Raw genomic sequence first — 20,818 nt, forward strand, 5'->3', positions numbered from 1 at the left:
AAAACAGGAAGTGGTTTCTTTAGCAACGATGGACACACACTTCCCACTCCATAAAGAGATGCTGTGAGTTTAATATTATAAAAATATTTTTATTCAGGTTGTTGGAAATATATAGATGTAACCCATACTCAGAATTTGCACTCTGCAAAGGAGCAGAGAGTAGTGAACGAACACACACTGCAAACTGTGATACACACACACCCGGGCACCTGGGGAGCGATTGGGTGTTAGGTGCCTTGCTCAAGGACACCTCAGTCATTTCCTGCCGGTGCTGGAATCGTGTGTGTGTGTGTGTGTGTGTGTGTGTGTGTGCACTTGGATGCGTGAAATGCAGAGCACAGTTCTGAGTATGGGACAGGGACACCATTCTTGGCTTCACTTCACTTCAAATATGCATTCATACATTTTCATTCAGAGTATCTGTGTTTACATTTCAAACTTGTACTAAGTGATTTGAATTATTATTGTGTGATGTTTTTCAGCACAGCTGCACTATTTAAACATTATCTGCACTTTCACAGAAGAAAAACTTTTAAATTTCGGTTGATTTTTTTAAAAATTATTTTATGTAATTGGCATATTATGACTCTTTTCCACTGCGTGGTACGACTAGGCTCACTTTACTTTCGGTTTGCTTTTCCACTGCAGTTTAGTACCGCTTTAGTATGGGGTGGGATTATAGACTGATATAGTTGCAGCACTTTTACTGCCGTGGATCTACTGACCACAATACAGTCTTTTCTTTTTTCCGATTGCATGCACTGGTGCACAAATGATAATGCGGTGGCTGTTGCTGACTATTTAAAGCGGTAGCACTTTATTTTACAAACCCTGAACCTACCCCTAAACCTAACCTTAACCCCTGTAGTTACCTTATATTAACCTGTACTTTCTTAGATAAGTACACTGTAAGTGCACATACTGTAAAATAAAGTGCTACCTTTAAAGCTGCAGTCTGTAACTTTTTATTTTTTATTTTTGAGCAAGTACATAAACAGCCGGTGCTCAAAACCACATCTTTACTTTAGCCAGATTCGCAATGGTAAGCTTGTAATAATGTTTTATAATAAAATCGGTACTAGTGGGTTTCTGCAGGAAATTCGAGCATGCCGCCGTTCGTCTTTGCGTCATTAGTCATGTCATTTTGATGGTGGATTGTAATCCAGAATGGTCCAAATGACAATCATCAGTGACACCTGTAGTCAAAAGCAAAAGACTTCGGACTGTGGAGTGGCTACAGAAATTGAAATCTACAGGTAACGCTAATATACACTAAATACACACAGTCACGCAATGCTGATGTTGTAAACATTAACAATTCGAAGACAAAATATAACAACAATAATAATTTGTGTGGTTTGATGTGATCTGAGCTAAGCAATCGTTTTAATATTTGTTTGACAAGAATTATTTTTAATCATGATTATTAGTATTTTTGTTTGTTTGTTTTGTTATTATTAAAAATGTTTCAAAATGTAAAAAAAAAAAAAAAAAAAAAAGCTTTTTTATCTTTTTTCTTGTTTCATGAACACTGTGTTTGAGTTTCCATGATGAACAGGCCATTTCCGTCCATCTCAAAGTCACAGACAACAGGTGAGGTTTCAGGCTCTAAATTTAGTTATTTTCTAAGAACATTAAACAGACTCAGGAAACCCACAGTGAGACTGAACAGAGAGAGACAGAAGATCAACATCCATTGATGTTGAGAAGACAAAGACTAAGAGCTGATCATCTTTGACATTTGCTGTTTAATGAGGAAGAGACTGAAAAACATTTATGATCAACAAGTTATCCATGTGTGATTTTAATAATTTCAATAAGCCCACAAATCAATGACAGAATATCTGTGAACATCCTATAGATGTTGAAACAATGGAAACAAAGTTGAAGGTGAATCATAATTATAAATCATAAAATGTCCTTCATTATACATTATGTATTTAATGTATTGAGTTGGTTACTCTAACACTTCAAAATGACAATGAATCAAACTAGATTGTACATGATCTAGAGATAAGGTGAGATATGTTGGTGAGATAGGGTGCTTGTAAGGTTTTTCAGGGTTTTTAATATGTGATCAGTGTGATAAAGAGAAACTCACATGAGAAGCTCTTCAGCTTGTGGTTTACTTTTGCTCTTGCATTGTATATTCCTTTAGTCAAACCAGTATGTGCTTCAGCCCCCTGCGTATGTCATAAAAACAGGAAGTGGTTTCTTTAGCAGCGATGGACACACACACTTTCCACTCTGTTATATGCTTGGTTCTTATTGTTAATCACTTTTAATAAAAAATCTCACAACCGCATGCTTCTCAGTGCTTCCACTTTATTTCACTTGCTTGTGCATCTCAATGACATCACATATACAGGACTCACAAGTCAACCATAAATGGTCTGTCACACCCTGCTGACCATAAATACAACATATTGTATCACACTCCATGAAGAGATGCTGTGAATTTGGATTATATTATACAATATTAATTATAATATATTGCAGTTCTTCTTTCAGAAGATTTTGTTCTGGTTGTCTGAAGCACATGTAGATGCTTCTGTTGACTTTGGTTTTTACATTATCAAAGGGAATCACAAGCTCAGTGTGTCTTTGTGTTCCCGTCAGCACAGCTGTTTGGATCTCTTTTCTCTCTGCAGGAATAAATTACTGGTAAAGATGTATTTTTAAATTAGCCTTTAGTTGTTGTATTAGTCGAGCTATTAAATAAGTCTGTTTGAATCTCTGTAGAGTTTGTGTTTGTAATTCTCTGTTCATCAGAAGAGTAATTGAAACCTTTGGCTCCATCTAGTGGCACATGTGAGTAATCACCTGTTAAATGTCTTGGTTTTATTGAGATGAATTTTGTGTAGTGTTATGCTAGCTGACAGGATGAGTTTTCATTAATATGCTTTTAACTGACACTGTTTTACACTCGTAAAAGTCAATCTGGCGCTTTTTACAATCACCGCTTTACAGTGATAACATGAAATTACACAGCAGCTCTAGAACAAAATAGTGTCATTGACCGGTAAATTCAGTATTGATTCATTCTGTTGTAAAAATCAATAGTTATTAATTTAGTTAATTCATCTATATGTGACAGGTTGTTCTTATTGAGAATTAACAGAAGTTTAGATGTTTCATTTGAGGTCACCATCATGGAGATCAGTGGTTACTTTAGTTGCGCTCTTGACCCTTGACTATTATAGAGTTGGTTCTTTATCAGTAATTGCATGTTTTCAGAAAACATTTGTGCAATGATAAAGCAGATCAGCATGTCTGTTATAGTAACAGACAAATAACTGCATTAAAGTGGTTTAACCCTCTGGAGTCTGAGGCTGATTTGGGGCTTGGAGAAGTTTTGACATGCCCTGACATTTGTGCTTTTTTCAGTTGTTCATAAACATATAAATGACAAAAGTGTCATTACACTGTATTCAGCACAAACTAGGCTACAATAATATGTGAGGAACATGTATGTACATGTTTGTATTTTTGAAGGAATAATGTTTATGCATGGTTATTGAAAAAACAAAAAACGTAAGTCACTGAAATAAGGGCCAAAAAAAGTATATTCTGTGTTCACAAGACTTTTGGGTATTGGAGGTTGTAGACTAGAGTTTTTGCTTCAGAATTATGTAAAAATTATGCTGCCTACTCCTTCATATGAAACAATATATTGATTTAGTTTTTGTAAGACACTTTTTGTCAAGAAACACAGTATGCATGGAGGCGTGAATCTGCATGAATAATGGGCCATTTACACCTGAGAAGACAAAAGAATCACATAATAATGACCTGAAATGACTTGCATATTAATGAGGCCTTTCAGTCAGGTAGGCTGTGAAAAAAACCCTCTGTAATAATGTCTCAGCTCATCATAAACAGCAATACTGTGAAATATTATTACAATTTAAAATAATGGTATTCTATTATATTCTTTAAAATAAAATTTATTTCTGTGATGCAAAGTGTCTGAACAATTATGTTACCTCTATGGCATTTTAGCTTAAAAGCATGCACATTTGGAGAAATATTGATGGATTCTTATATATTTATGTCAATTTTCTATACTGAGAAGTAATATTTATTGTCATCACTATGAGTGCTGGATACTGTGTTTTCAATTCATACTTGCAGCCGGAGGGCGCTCTGTACACCTTTAGTCCACAAATTATTCTAAAGAAGAAGAGGACATTTCAGGAATGGTGTTTTCAATTCATACTTGCAGCCGGAGGGTGCTCTCTGTACACCTTTAGGCCACAAATTCATATAAAGAAGAAAAGGAACTAGGAACTAACGACATGTCTTCTAGAGAGCGCTAACCATTGCTTTAACATCCAAATAAACACTTTTCAAGACAATAAATACACGATTGAGACGATGATTGCATGTATTGCCTCTGAATTTGCGTCTGAATAGCGCTGGCTCCGTGGGCGTGGCCGCATTAGCGGATAATGAGCTGAATCACAGACTTCTGACATGGCTCTCTTTTCATACAGATTACATAAACACAGAATGTTTGTTTTCGATTTGACTTGCACGATTTAAAACCTGACATTTCAACGTTTCTTTAGACATAAGTGTCATTTTTTTTGTCATTAGTATTCATAAGTTACAGTTCATTTTCTGAGAACTATCAGATTGGACTTCGTTCAGAGGGAGACGAGAGATCACGCATCATGTTAGTTTTCTTTATTTTACAAAAAGCACAACATTGTGTTTTTACTCTGAGTGTACACAAATAAAAGAAGACATTCTATAGTTTCAATTGATATATTACTTATGTCTCTATGACAAGAAATGACGGAGTATTTTAAGTCTGTTTTGCTGCAATGTGAAAAAAATCCTGCAAAACGCGCCAGCGCATTTTCAGACCTCAGGGAGTTAAGCAAGTGCTTTTTTTTTCGGTAATTGTTAACTTAAGAAATTGAAATGCTGTATCAAACTCAACCAATGTGAAAAATATAATTTGCGACACTGTCATTGTTAATTTGTTTAAAATATTGTTTTGTGTCATTTATACACTCACAGACATCAACATTCAGCATATGAAACACAACAATGGTGACATGCTTCATGTAGCATACAAAACACATTCATGGCTCCCAGCATGCAATGCAACATGAATAAATTATGCAGCTGAAACCATTGTTGAGGTTTGTATGATGAGTGCTGGTGTCTAAGTGTATCGATTTTAACTTCCAAATAGTTTTGGATAATCCAACATAAATCAGTTCAGTGTTAAAAACAATTTGTATAATTTTTGAGTTTATTTCATTTTCACATTACACTTCAATACCAAAAGTAAAGAAAACTACAATAAAACAGTTGATTAAACCACTTTAGTGCAGTCATTTGTCTGTTATTAAAACAGACATGCTGATCTTCTTTATCAATCAGTAATGTTTCTGAAAACATGCGGTTGTTCTTATTTCTCTTTCAGTGTTTGTTCATAGCAGATGTTTGAATGATTGAAAGAATGTTTCAGGAACATCACACTAACCTTTAAAGATGCTAAAGAGGATATTTTCGTCGACTGAGAAACCAAAGACTGTTAGTGAGTTTTTGAAATGAGCACATGCGTAAGAACAACCCCCCTCCTTCACAGCTCATTTCGTGGGAATGCCTCCCAAAACTCGTGCACGAGTATTGGAACACGAGTGTTTACCACCGGCATTCGCTGTGTCGTGTTAGCGGATTCATTATGTTGGACTCACCGCATGTAACTCATAATCTGCAGTTTTTACTCCTGTCTCCTGACAAAAACATTGCATGCAGCGCCTGTGAAGTGTGGAAAGTTACTGGAGCGCGCAGTCGCGCACGTCTCTCACAAGGAACGTCACGGCAGTGATTGACAAGCCAGAGGGCCAATCGTTTACGCGATCATCGCGTAAACGATTGGCTGATGTTTTTTAGGCCATACCTCGTGCACAGATGATGTATATTAATATTATTACTTTCAGTGCACCTAATAAATAGTCTTTTATCAGTTAATAAAGACAGTTTCAAGTAATATTGCAAAAATGTATAAAACAAAACTGGACATTTTTAATGTTCCCAGAACCAACACTGAATATTTAGAGAACGTTCTTATAACAAAATTCTGTTGGGTAGGTAGTTGTGGCTAAGTAAATTGTTATTTCTGAGATAAACTAGTATAGTGATAGCTAAACATGCGTTGCCGAATTTATGGACACACAGAAGAAAGCCTCTACAGGCTCTGCCTCGATTTGTGTCTCAAGTCATTTGTTAGTCTGGCTGTTTAATGAGAAAGAGATAGAGATTAAGATTAAACGTAATTTTAAAAGAGATTATATGTAGTTGCAATAAATCTATCGCAGAGAAGGACTATTATTCTGCTGCGCTGAACAGCGGAAGAACTGATGACGGCACCGTTTAATGTTTGGTTGACCAATCAACGGAAAGGGGTGTTTCATTCCCGCCCACATGTTGAGATCAAATAGAGGGTATGCATCGACGTCACTTTCCCGCCGGAACACACTCCCTCAGCTGGACTGAGTGGCAAAAGAACCTGCTGCATGACTGGATTTAATAGGGAAAACTGCGAAAACGCGAGTAAAACTAACGAATTACACTAAAGGTTGGGCTTGAAAGTGTTTCTTATGACATGTCAAATAAACTTAATGGGATATTGGCATACAGACAGGAGTCGTGTTTCCTGACATTTATATGTGCCTGATTTTGACGCCGGGGAAATACATAAAGCAAATCTGCCTGTGAATATTTTATATAACTACAATATCGGTAGGTTTAAATCCGAGTAATCACTTCTATCAATTAATCCATTTGCTTATTTTTTCTGTTGCTTTCTGCAGTTTTTAAATATATACCTCAGGTTTTGTGTCAAAGCTATTTGTACAGTCAATCACAAAGCTCTTTCCTGCCGCTCAGTCTTTGTGCCACTCAGTAGGCGTGACCGCAGTCATAACGGTCGACGATGACGTCACGTGCATACCCTCTAGTCACCAAAGCCACTGGAAGGCAAGCCTGCAACCTTTAGCCAAAAAAGGAGATTTTTGGGGTGTTGTCACACAGGAATAGGTGTTTTTCAACCTCTTTACCTGATTTGCTCAAATCAAGTGGGAGATTTTGGGAAAAACAATAAGAGATATGTCTTGTATATCAGTGGTTCTCAACTCCAGTCCTTGGGACCCACTGCTCTGCACATTTTGTATGTCTCTCTTATCTGACACACTCAGTTCAGTTCATGGAGCTCTCTCCTTGAGAGCTGATGATCTGAATCAGGTGCGTTAAATAAGGGAGACATACAAAATGTTCAGAACAGTGGGTCCCGAGGACTGGAGTTGAGAACCACTGTTGTATATGAATGTAAGTGTATTGTTTCAGTTGTTTAACGTTTCTTTTGCATGAATATGCTTGCTAGCCCGTTGTAAAAAGCTCACTTCTAGCGATAACTATAGCAAACATTCGCTATTCTATTTGATGAATCTGTTGGTCACTTGATTTGTTTTTTTTACCATCAGGTTGAGGCTACAGTGTATGTGGTCAATAAAATGATTATAAAGTTTAAAGTCTTCAGAGTCATCATTTCAGGTTAACACATTTTCTTTATTTTAATTCTTACACGAGTAAATAGTCTCATTAATGCATATAAAGCTCATACCATACGATATACACTGATACACTGAGACAGTCGTGTTTCTGTGTGGTTGATAGCCTATATAAAAAACAATTACACTTTAAATTAAAGTTAATTATAAATTGCAAGCACTGTTTAGCCTACGTATTATCTGCTCGTCTGTTTATAGAGCAGTAGTTAATGTCACTTTAATAGCTTTTATGACGAAGGTTAACACTATGACTTGGGTAAAGTTGGTTTTATATTCACACATTCGGGCATCCGTATTCAATAGCCTTGTTAATCACACTACATTGGACATTCAGTGGACATTCACAAGTAAATATGCCATTAAAACAATACTTGCCTATTTTTCGACTGTGAAAAAAGTTGACAATTGTTGGTTGTCAATAACATGTCGCTGCTTAAAATTCGCAAACATCAATTTATTGCACATTTATTGGAAAGTCTGAATTTATCAGAAGTTCGAATGTGCGAATATAAAACCAACTTTACCCATGTCATTGGACATTCAGTGGACATTCACAAGTAAATATGCCATTAAAACAATACTTGCCTATTTTGATCGACTGTGAAAAATGTTGTAAGTTGACAATCGTTGGTTGTCAATATCATGTCGCTGCTTAAAATTCGCAAACATTAATTTATTGCACATTTATTGGAAAGTCTGAATTTATCAGAAGTCTGAATGTGCGAATATAAAACCAACTTTACCGAAGTAACACTATACACGTGAAATTTGGCATGCAAGAGACTATTGATCACGCGCCATTGCGGCTGTGTTCTTCTGCGTTATTCATATTGAAGAGCAAAATTATACAAGACTTGTAGCACATAAAGGCGAAATATCTAGCCTTAAGAAACGATTTGACTAATTATAATTCTTGTAGCCCTCCGGGTGAAAAAATACTGTAGTAATTTATAGTAAATACTGTAGTGTTTTTGAACCATACTAAAGTACTTGAATTAATTTGCTGTGGTAATTCTATAGGCTATTGCTTTGGTAATATAACAACTATATAGTAATATAAACAAATTACGTTACCCAATACTCTACTAAGTTTTTTTTAAACTATATTATACTACAATACACGCAGTTTACTGTAGTAAAAACCAAACAGCCTTTGCTGTAGCATTTATTAACAAAGTGTTGTAAATACTATAATATATACAGTATACTACAATTTACTATAGTATGGTTCAAAAACACTATTTACTGTCAACTACTATAGTATTTTTTTTACCTGGGCCATGTCCAACCTCAAATGACGCCGATTGGATAAGTTCAGACAAATGACGAAATGTGTAGCCTATGTAAAATATAGACTACAGTAGCCATATTGTGACAAAATTACACCCGTGTCATTATAATTTGTAGTTTATGCTAAATAATAATAATAATAATAAAATAAATAAATAACTAAGCAATAAAAAACGGAGTAGGCTAATCATAAAATTTGCATAAATAAAATATTTTGCCCTCTCGAGCTATAAGCTACAGGCCCTGTAAAATAGTTCATACTCATCAAAATAAATGAATGTATTATAGTAAAATGTTTCCATATATCTAGGCAGGCACTGGGGAAAAAACGCATGTTTCCATGGAAGTCAAGCATGCAGCAATATTTTATTTATTTATTTCTCATTATCTTGACATAATTTTTTCTCGTGATCTAAACATTAAAAAGTAGTTATGATCATGAGAAAACAAGAAAAAAATAAAGTAATAATGAATGGCCTTTCAGGCTTCCGTACAAAAAAAAAACTTTTTTGGTTGGATCGTTAAAAACATCTCTTCCAGTTAGACAACACCCCAAAATTGAGTGACGCCCCTCTTTTTTTTTTTTTTTTTTTATTTATTTATTATTTATTATGAAGAATAAGTACAATTACAAAGAACAAAGGACAATGAGGGTTACAAACAATACTCAAAAAGCAAACTATGCTAGCTTAAAAGATTTACACCATGAAAGAGTCTTACATGCAATAGAATTATTAGAGTTTCTTAACGAGTTTACATACATATCAAAGTCTTTCCTGAAAATAAAAAAGTAGGGAGTTTTCTTTGAAAATGTACATTTATGAATGTAAAATTTAGCACAATAAAGCAATAAATTAATAATACGTTTACAATGAGAAGGGTCTAAATTCAAAGAATAACCAAAAAACACAATTTTTGGGGTTATACAAAAGTTTGGATTTAAATATTTTTTAACAAAATTTGAAAAATAAATCCAGAAGACTTTACAGTAAGTACAGTTCCAAAACAAGTGATTAATTATTTCTTCATACTGAAGGCAAAAAGAGCAATTGGGTGAAATACTATTATTAAATTTAGCAAGTTTATAATTTAAAAGGATTTCAGACTTCAAGAACTTTATTAGATAAGAAGAATTTTTGTCGAAGAAGCCAAAACTCTTCCCATTCTATATCACTAAATATGTTATTCCAACAACTCACACAAGCAGGTAAAGAAATCTGAGATTTATTAATAATTGAACGAATGTCTTTGTTTGACATGGTATTGAGAAGACTTTGGTCAACAAATAGGTTAGTGTTGTCAAAAAGAGGAGAGTCTAAAGAACCTTTAGGGCCAGACTTTACTAATACAATCAGGAATTGCACCAAACACAATGGCATATTCTCTTAGGGGGGAATGGAAAGGAGAATTCTTGCATAAATTGTTCATAAGTAAAAAGAACACCACGATCATCTAAAAGTTGACTGACTAAAAGTATATTTTTATCAAACCAATTGTGAAAAAAAAGAGATTTATTTTTATATCTAATATTTTTATTATTCCAAATAAAGTAGCTATGTGGAGAAAAATGATAATTATATATAAGTGACCAACTTATTAAAGCCTGTTTATGAAAACTGGATAAAGATAAAGGTGTTTTAGAGATGTCAAAATTGCAGCGCAATAAAAAATGTAAACCTCCAGCAGAATTAAATATATGATTTGGAATAAAATTCCAACAGGATGTGGGGTTGTTTAAAAATGTTTTTATCCATTTAACTTTAAATGAATTATTAAGAGTAGAGAAATCTACTAACTCAAATCCCCCCATAGCCCGATCAGCTAACATAACACTTTTTTTAATTAAGTGTGTTTTAAAATTCCAAACAAAGTCGACTATAATTTTGTCCAGCATTCTACAAATGTACACAGAAACATCCAATACCATTGCAGGATAGATAACCCGAGATAACCCATCTGCCTTAGAAAGTAACACTCTACCTGTTATTGACAGATCACGCTGTAACCAAGAATTTAATTTGCGTCGGATAGAGAGAATAAGAGGTTCAAAATTAAGCTTTGATATCTTTTTCTGATCTTTACATATAATGATACCTAAATATTTAACTTCAGATTTGACTGGGATGTCACAAATTTTAACATCAGTAGAATCTTTTAAAGATAAAAGTTCACACTTATGGATATTAAGACATAAACCAGAAGCAGAGGAAAAAAACACTAATTTTGTCTAAGGCTAAATGAACTTGATCTTTATTTTTTTTTTAAAAAGAGTTGTGTCATCAGCTTGTTGGCTTATTAATACTGACCGGTTTGCCACAGAGATACCTTTCAAATTACTATTCTGAATGTGGATGGCTAAGAGTTGCATGGGAAGCAGAAAAAGATAAGACGAGATAGGGCAGCCTTGACGAATGCCTCTCTCTATATTAAACCTATAAGTGGTACCATGTTGTAATTTAATTGAAGCATTGGTATTATTATACAAAGTTTGAATTGCATTAATGAAATTAGGGCCAAAACCAAAAATATTCAAGGACTTAAGAATAAAAGGAAATTCAATGGAATCAAAAGCTTTATAAAAATCAAGAAAAAGCAGAAAACTGTCATCCAAGATCAAATCTGCGTAATCTAAAATATCAAGAACAAGTCTAATATTGTTTGAAATAAGTCTGTCTGTCTGTCATAAAGCCTGATTGACATTAATCTATTATATCATCTATGACAAATTTAATCTTTTTAGCAAAAATCATGGCTAAAATTTTATAGTCATTATTCAGAAGACTTATAGGTCGCCAATTTTCCAATTGAGAGTGGTCTTTTTGAGGTTTAGGGATCAAATTTATAACACCCTGAGTCATAGATGGTGGGAGAATACCCTTTTAAAGACTTTCTAAATAAACATTGAAGAGAAACAGTGAAAGATGATTTGAAAATTTTTCATAAAATTCTGTGGTCAAACCATAATTTCCTGGAGATTTATTAAGTTTTAACTTGTCATTGGCCCCAGAAATATCTTGAATTTGAATAGGAGTGTCATAAATTCTTTCCAATATCATTAATTTTAGGTATAAGGTCCGTATCAAGGGAGTTAAAGAATAAGTCCAAATTCTGTTGAGAGTATCTAGAATGATAAAGGTCTTTATAAAACTCTTCACAATAATTAGAAATTTCTTTATAATTGTTTAAAACCACACCATTTACCTTAAGACTACTTATAGAGTTTAGTTGACTTCACTGTTTCTCTAATCTAAAAAAAATAGCTGGAATTACATTCTCCCTCCTCTAACCACCTCCTTCTTGAGCGAACAAAAGCACCTCGAATATACAAGTTATCTAATGAATTCTGAAGTTCAACTAATTCTGATTTCTGGTCAACAGATACATTTTCAAAAGGAGAGCAGGAGAGGTAGACAAGTCTTTTAACAATATCAAGTTCCTCTGCTTTATATTGCTTAGCTTTTTGAGCTCCAGCTTTGACTAAAAATAATCTAATATTATATTTTAGCAGCTCCCAATTAGAACCAAAATTATCTTCAGTTTGGGCTTTGTTAATAAAAAAAAGTAATCCTAGATATGACAGATCGACAAATTTCTCCATCCTCTAATAAAGCAGAGTTAAGTTTCCAGTATGAATTATACATTTTTGAGTAAGAAGAAGGGCTATCGAAAGATAGAATGATAGATTTATGGTCAGACAAAGGAGAAGGCAATATTTCAACTCTATTGACAAAATTGGATAAAGAGTCTGATATTAACCAAAAATCAATTCTTGATCTAAGAGAACCAGAATTGTTAGACCAAGTAAACTGTAAAGCATGAGGATGTTTTTCTCTCCAAATGTCAGTTAAGCCAAATCGAGAGATCAAACCACAAAGGCCTGATGAGCTATCAGACAGTCTAGGTGGTGATCCAAATTATTATTTAAAGTTTGATTAAAGTCTCCACCCAAAAGAATAAACATATTAGGATATTTAGATTTAAAATACTCTAAATGTGTTTCTATTGAATTAAATAATTTGAGGTTATTTTTTGTGGAATTAAATCCATAAACCCAGGACAAAGAAAAGATAATTTAAAGTAACCAATAAAAAAAGAAAATGGCCTTCAGGATGCCCCTCTTTTGTTCCATGGGTTTCAAAGACGTCACTTCCGCCCGCCGCCATATTTGTGTCCGAGATGGCAACTAACATAGCAGCGCTTCATTGTATTTTTTACTATCATCTTTAGCTTCAGCGCGAGTGCTCAAACAGCAACACAAAACATTATCTACGATTGTGGCTGTCATATTAATAACATTTTAATTGTCTACACTATTGTATTAAAATATTTAATTCTAAATGCTGTGTTTCGGCGTGTTGTTACAGGAAGAATGCATACACAACAGGAGCTATTCTGACTACGTTACTAGTTCAAGTTCATGCGCGCATGATTTTGTGCAAATATAAGTTGTAATTTTATATTTATCTTGTATAAATATATATGAATTACCATATATAGGATGTGTTCCGTTGAGTTAATTAACCTAGCAAAGTGCTTCAGTTTACGGGTGTTCATTCAGCGCGTGTAACGTTATGTTATCAAAATGAGATGATTTGAGGAAAACTCTTATAGTTTTAAATAGTTCGTGATCCTTATTATTAACTAAACCATGTGTTTATGAAAATAATACGAGAACAATATAAGTGCTAGTTATTAAAAATAATGCATTCATTTTTTGAAAACATGAAAGTTTTAATATTACAGTAGTAAACATTGCTGTTTTGAGCTGCGCACGCTGAAGCTGAAGAGAATCAAAACCCATAAACTGAAGGTTTACGCAATGGAACACATCCTATACAAGGTAATTCATAAAAATATTACAACTAGTATTTGCACAAAATCATGCACAGATGAACTTGAAGTAACGTAGTCAATAACTCCGAAACACAGCAAATAAGCCCAAAGAATTCACAACGTTATATTACAAGTGTATACGATTAAAATATCATGTATAAGAAGACAGTCCCAATCATACTAATGTTTTGCCTTATTTTTTGAGCCCTCGCACTGAAGCTATAGATGATCATCAGCTCTGCGGGTTATTTACCTCAACGAAACACATCCTTTATGAGATTAATCAGATATTTATACTTAATAAATTTAAAAAATGACGCTAATGCACAAGTGAAGTTTGAACAAGTCGTGTAAGCAATGTTTAACTCCAGTAGACGCACTCTTCCCACAACAACACGTTGAAACAACAACATAGAGGATTCACAACGCTTTATTACAATAGTGTTCTCGTTATAATGTTGTGTAAATGACAGTCCCAGCAGTTATTAATGTTGTGCATTGCTGTTTGGCTGCCAGTGGTGTGGTCCCTTCTGATTGAAGCCAACAATTCCGTCGATCTAACTTTGGGATCGAATAAAATTGTAGTTCGGGGTTTCTCTGACGACTGTTAAAACGGCTAATAACACAACATAGCCTATACCAGATATATTGTAAACTTGTTGTGAACCTTCTGAGAGCGTTTTGTTGGCCTTCTTCTGCACTTGTAGATGCTGTCACCATAGACTTAAACAGGGCGCGCGCTGTGACCAGACACAAATATGGCGGCGATAACATACAGTGACGTCACATGAAACCCATGGATACTTGCAAAAAAGCGTAACAGCTAATGCTAACGCCCCGCCCCCCGCGGCACGCAGGGAAGGAGACCGGAGGCTGTTTTTGAATGGAAGTCAATGGATGAAAGGCTTCACTATGCTGATTAAACAGCTTTTGTGGGCAAATAGCTAATCATTTAATTAATGGACAGGCTGTTTGCCAATCTTAAGGATGTTTTACACCAAACAATACTTTCGTTGAGAACTATAGCCTATGTAGATTTTAGCTTGATAAAAATGTATTTTTTTAAGACAAGGCAGACTAGGGAACATTGTGACTGATGTCACTGCCATTACAGGATAGGCTGAGAGGAGCCACACGTGATTAAGTTAGCTGTTACATTTTCTCCAATGGGAAGAGATACAGACCCTCTTGTCTCCCCATTATATACAATCTCTGTATTCACGTTGTTTATTCATTGTCTACCCCTGAACGAAAAACGAAAAGTCAAGGCGAATTCTTGTTTTTCGTTTTGTTTGAATTTTTTTTTTAAAATAAACACGAAAAAGGTGTCGTTTTTTCATTTTCCGATTTCAATATTAAATCAAAAAACGAAGGACCAAAAGCTGCACGGACCGTCAGCTCTGAACATGAGCAGCGACTCTCCTCCATCTTCAGGAGATCAGACTGACCAACACTAGATGGAGCCGCTTGACTCTCAGGTTTATTTGTGTCACACTTTCGTGGTTTGTGGTTTCCAGCAGGTTTAATCTGATGTGTTTCATGTGACCAGATTCACTGAAGCAGTAAAAGAGTCATTCAAACAGAGAAGCGCTGGAAAAATGAAGAGATGGTGAGGTTTATGAATGAGAATTATATTTATTTATATTATATTTAACTTGATGATGACATTTAGTAATAACCCAGCTAACAGAATTTTGTCATAAGAACGTTCTCTAAATATTCACTGTTGGTTCTGGGAACGTTAAAAACGGCTAGTTTTCTTGCCGTTATAGGAGCGTTTTTATAAGGTATAATCTTCTTCAAACGTTCTTTCAACTTAATTTTGATCTAAAATTCAACATTGTAGGAACGTTGATTTGTAACATTCCAAGAACATGAAAATGTTCAGTTTCCTTAATGTTAGTAGAATGTTATTTAAAGGTTAGTATGATGTTCCTGAAACATTCTTTCAATCATTCAAACACCATGTGAACAAACACTGAAAGAAAGAGAAATAAGAACACAAACTTCAACTTTCTACTTGGGTAAAGTTGGTTTTATATTCGCACATTCGGACATCCGTATTCAATAGCCTTGTTAATCACACTACATTGGACATTCAGTGGACATTCACAAGTAAATATGCCATTAAAACAATACTTGCCTATTTTGATCGACTGTGAAAAAATTTGTAAGTTGACAATCGTTGGTTGTCAATATCATGTCGCTGCTTAAAATTCGCAAACATTAATTTATTGCACATTTATTGGAAAGTCTGAATTTATCAGAAGTCCGAATGTGCGAATATAAAACCAACTTTACCCAAGTCAACTTTCTTCAGCCACAGCCTTAGATGAACCGAAGATAAAAGAAATTACATCTCTGAAGATCTGATTAAACAACTCAACAAACAGCATTAAAGCTTCACTTATTACTAACCCCACTGACTTTATTTCTGTTACACGTCTACAGAAGCTCTTATTGAGAATTAGCAGAAGTTTAGACATCAACATTCAGCATATGAAACACAACAATGGTGATATGCTTCATGCCAGCATACAAAACACATTCATGGCTCCCAGCATGCATTGCAACATGAATAAATTATGCAGCTGAATTTTTATTTATTTTTTTTTGTCACCATTGTTGAGGTTTGTATGATGAGTGCTGATGTTTAAGTGTGTCGATTTTAACTTCTAAATAGTTTTGGATAATCCAACATAAATCAGTTCAATGTTAAAAACAATTTCTTGTAATTTTGAGTTTATTTCCTTTTCCATAACACTTCAATATCAAAAGTAAAGAAAACTACAATAAAGCAGTTGCTTAGACCACTTTAGTGCAGTTGTTTGTCTGTTATTAAAACATACATGTTGATTTACTTGATCATTGCAGAAATGTTTTCTGAAAAAAAACATGCAATTGATGATAAAGAAGGAACTCTATAACAGTCGAGGGTCAAGAGCTCAACTAAAGCAACCACTGATCTCCATGATGGTGACCTCAAAAGAAACGTCTAAACTTCTGTTAATTCTCAATAAGAGCTTCTGTAGACTTGTGACAGAAATAAAGTCAGTCTGGTTGGTAATAAATGAAGCTGGTAATGCTGTTTGTGGAGTTGTTGAATCAGATCTTCAGAGATTTAATGTCTTTTATCTTCAGTTCATCTAAGGCTGTGGCTGAAGAAAGTTGTAGTTTGTGTTCTTATTTCTCTTTCTTTCAGTGTTTGTTCACAGCAGGTGTTTGAATGATTGAAAGAATGTTTCAGGAACATCATACTAACCTTTAAATAACATTCTACTAACATTAAGGAAACTGGACAATTTCATGTTCTTGTAATGTTACAAATCAACGTTCCTACAATGTTGAATTTTAGATCAAAATCAAGTTGAAAGAACGTTTGAGGAACATTACACCTTATAAAAACGTTCCTGTAATGTCAAGAAAACTGGACGTTTTTAATGTTCCCAGAACCAACACTGAATATGTAGAGAACGTTCTTATGACAAAATTCTGTTAGCTGGGTTATTAAAAGTCAAATCTTAAAGTGTAATTGATATTCTCACTGGTATAATAATTAATCAAAGAAATACATGCATTTATAAGGTGACCATGTGAACCACTGCTGTTTGTGTCCATCAGTGTCTCCGTCGCATTCAGCACTTCATGTTAAACGTAACCAGGAAAGAAACACTCAAAACTCATCTGAACACACATCGAGAGCTTCAGAAGAACTGAATCTACTGACAACAGAGAGGATCATTTAATAAGAGAGAAGAATGAAGATCATCTTGACTTTCACTCTGCTGATGATTCCTGGTAAGAATCTGAACTCAGAGTAAATCACTAAAAACAGCACAGATTTGATGAGGAGAGTCTTTCACTTCACTTCATGATGTTCTAGTGACTGCTGAAGAAAGTTCATTTCTGTGTAGTCTCATAAATATATTAAAGTGTGTTTGATGCTGGTTTGTTGTAGGAGTCATGAGCTCCATCAGTGTGACGGGATATTCAGGAGGAGGAGTCACGATCAAATGCAATTATGATAGAGGATATGCAGCAAATACAAAGTATTTTTGTAAAGGACAGTGGTCAGAGTGCAAAGACCAAATCAAGACTAATGAGAAATATAAATGGGTTCATTCTGGAAGATTCTCTCTGTATGACGACACGATATCAGCAGTCTTCACTGTGACCATCAGAGATCTGAGAGAACTGGATTCTGGGATGTACCAGTGTGGAGTTGATATCTCTTTAGCTGATGATTTCTACACTGAAGTGAATCTGAATGTTATAAGAGGTGAGTAACTGAGAGCCTCAAACCCATGATGATCTCCACAACATCACGATACTCAACACTGACTGTAATTACTGCCGTTCACACGTGAAACTCATAACAGACTCCATCAGTAACGTTTTTATCTGATGTAAGATTTACACTCATAATCTTCATTCATAAATGTTGCAGTAAAGTGAGCAGATATGTGTTTATATTGAGAACAAAATGACAAATGATCTGAGTTTGTGTTCAACAGATCAACAACAAATCAGGAGTGTGAGAGGATATTCAGGAGGAATCGTCATTATGTAACGAAACGCTAAGTCTCGCTCCGTAGGGGAAATGTAAGTGTTACCCTGGATGACTTGAGAGTGGAAGGATCTTAGTCCTCACTCTGGTGCTTTGAGTCTCAATTATGCACGATAGGTGTATATGTTTTATCTTAGACTATTATATTATAAGATCAGATAGTGTGGGCTTCAGGTCAGTAAGTGTCAACGCGGTGGCTTCCTGAAGTATAGATACGTGATATAAAGTGACAACTCAAATTCACGTTCCCACCCTCCTAAACCTAACAGTCTAAGTGAGACGCCCCTACACCAAGGTAAGTAAAAAAAATATGAAATAACCTTCAACTGTATTGTTTAACAATATTCAATTTATTCCTCTTTTCTTTAATTTAATAAACTGTATTTTTGTCTTTGTGTCTTATTTCAATAGAATGAAATAAAATGAGAATAAAAAAAACAAAAAGAGTTTTGGAATTTCTTTTCAATATTGGTAATCCTTCCAAAAGGTTAACAATCTCAACCCGTAAAACACTTCAAATATAAATTTCAAAGAATTATTTTCAATACCAGTTTCCAAGCTGCTTATCAAACACTGGACAGGTCTGGACAAACTCTTCAAGCTTTAACTTGATAACTTTTCAAATAACTTGTTTCAAACAACTCGTTTCACTTAACTCATTTCACATAGCAAACACTATGGACTTCACTCCAATGACTCTTATGAATCAGTTAATGAATCAATTTCCTTTTGATTCAGCTCACATGGACACGGTTCAAATTGACACTCTCAGTTCATTTTAACACTCAGTTCGGTTCAATCAGAATCAGTAAAGTGTGTGTGTGTGTGTAACGAACTCTTGTACCAGTCTGTAGCGACGAAGACTTGAGATGAGAAGAGATGACTTGAGATGAGAAGAGATGACTTGAGATGAGATGAGATGAGATGACTTGAGATGAGATGAGACGACTTGAGATGAGATGAGATGAGATGACTTGAGATGAGATGAGACGACTTGCAACAATGAGACCAGTGAGATAGAACAGGGAGATGTCTTAAGGATGGCAGGGTAATAAACAAAAAAAATTTCAGCACGGCCCAAAAAAAACTCCAACTCTCTGGAACAAAATAGCGCTCAGCCACGGGGTGCACGCGACTCACTAAACAGCGTCTGGCTTATAGTGCTTCTCGGGGGTTTCAGAAGTAAAACTTGATCGTAATGATCTCAGTCTCTCCAAAATTGCAAAAATACTTAGAAAATAAAAAGGGAAAAAAAAATAAATCACTCTGTAAGAATCACTCAGTTCAGAAACACTCGCACACTAACAAGTGCACTTAAGGGACTCGTAGGAATAAATCAATGTCTCTCGCTCTGTAAGACAGTTCATGAGTGACTTGTAGATTCAGACTCAAGGAAAAGGAAAAAATGCTCAAAAAGAAATCACTCCGTAGAAATTAAGTGCAATTCAAAAACGCATTCTCGCGCACTAACAAGTGCACTTAAGTAACTCGCAGGAAGAAATCAGTGTCTCTCGCTCTGTAAGACAGTTCATGAGTGACTCGAAAAAACAGCAGAAATCTCAAAATGCCCAGTCGAACGATGCAATAAAACAACAGTGTTCTTGAAACTCACGGCTCCAGCAACTCTCTCTCGTGCTCTCGGCCAGTCTCCAACACCGCTCTTCATCCGATGACGCACTTGACCAAACTTCTGCTATAACGACGTCTCCGGCTTCACAACAACGTCTCCGACTTCACAGGGTAATTTCAGTGTGCACAAAACGTAAACTGAATGTATAACACTGTCTTACTTTTTTTAAAACAGGCGGAAAAATCGACACCTCCTCATACGGCAATCATGGCGTGTCTGCATGCGTGTCTGATCATTACGGTTTTTTTTTCTTCTCCTTCCCAGACGTCTTTGCATCTCCCGCGGACATACCGGAGACAGAGCAACCCATCAAAATAAAAGTCCCTCAGTGAAAAATATCTCCGTTACATTCCCCCCTGCTAAACCCTGCCATACCATCGACATCTCCGGCAAGTCTCTCTGGAACATAAACAACACAATTTAAAAGTGCAACTTCATACAAAATACACATTTTCAAACTCACACAAGTTCATACATACTTCATCACAACCTCAGTCAATTCTCATTTCATAAGATAATCATTTTGATACCTTACAGGTAATTTACCACGGTTTTGTCTTTGCGAGCGTCTGAGCTCTGAAACACTTTCACATTCAACATCGGAAATGTCAGCATCATCTGAAACCTCTTGTACCCCTAACTCTATTTCTGGGATTACATCTTGTATTACATTCTCCTGTTCTTGCATTACACTCTCTATTTGTTCTACATCATTTGTTTCTGTCTGTACCACCTCTTTTTCTTTATTCTGTCTATGTGCAGTGGTTGGAAAACACACAAGATCTGGGAATTCTGTTTCAGAATCTGACCGATTTTCGGGTCTGCATCTGACTGGACGTGGCGTACTAGATGACGATAAAGGAAAAGTGCAGTGACGGAGCTGATCTCTGTGTACTACTCTGGATGGAC

General features: G+C 35.1%; 1 protein-coding gene across 3 annotated transcripts in view; it reads left to right on the forward strand.

The window, feature by feature from the left end:
• Positions 1 to 20,818, forward strand: part of LOC125271244 (polymeric immunoglobulin receptor-like) — a 477,349-nt gene that overhangs the window by 207,621 nt on the left and 248,910 nt on the right. The gene's annotated exons all lie outside the window — the stretch shown is intronic.

This window comes from Megalobrama amblycephala, linkage group LG7 (genome assembly GCF_018812025.1).
Source record: "Megalobrama amblycephala isolate DHTTF-2021 linkage group LG7, ASM1881202v1, whole genome shotgun sequence".
In the NCBI taxonomy this organism is placed as follows: Eukaryota; Metazoa; Chordata; class Actinopteri; order Cypriniformes; family Xenocyprididae; genus Megalobrama; species Megalobrama amblycephala.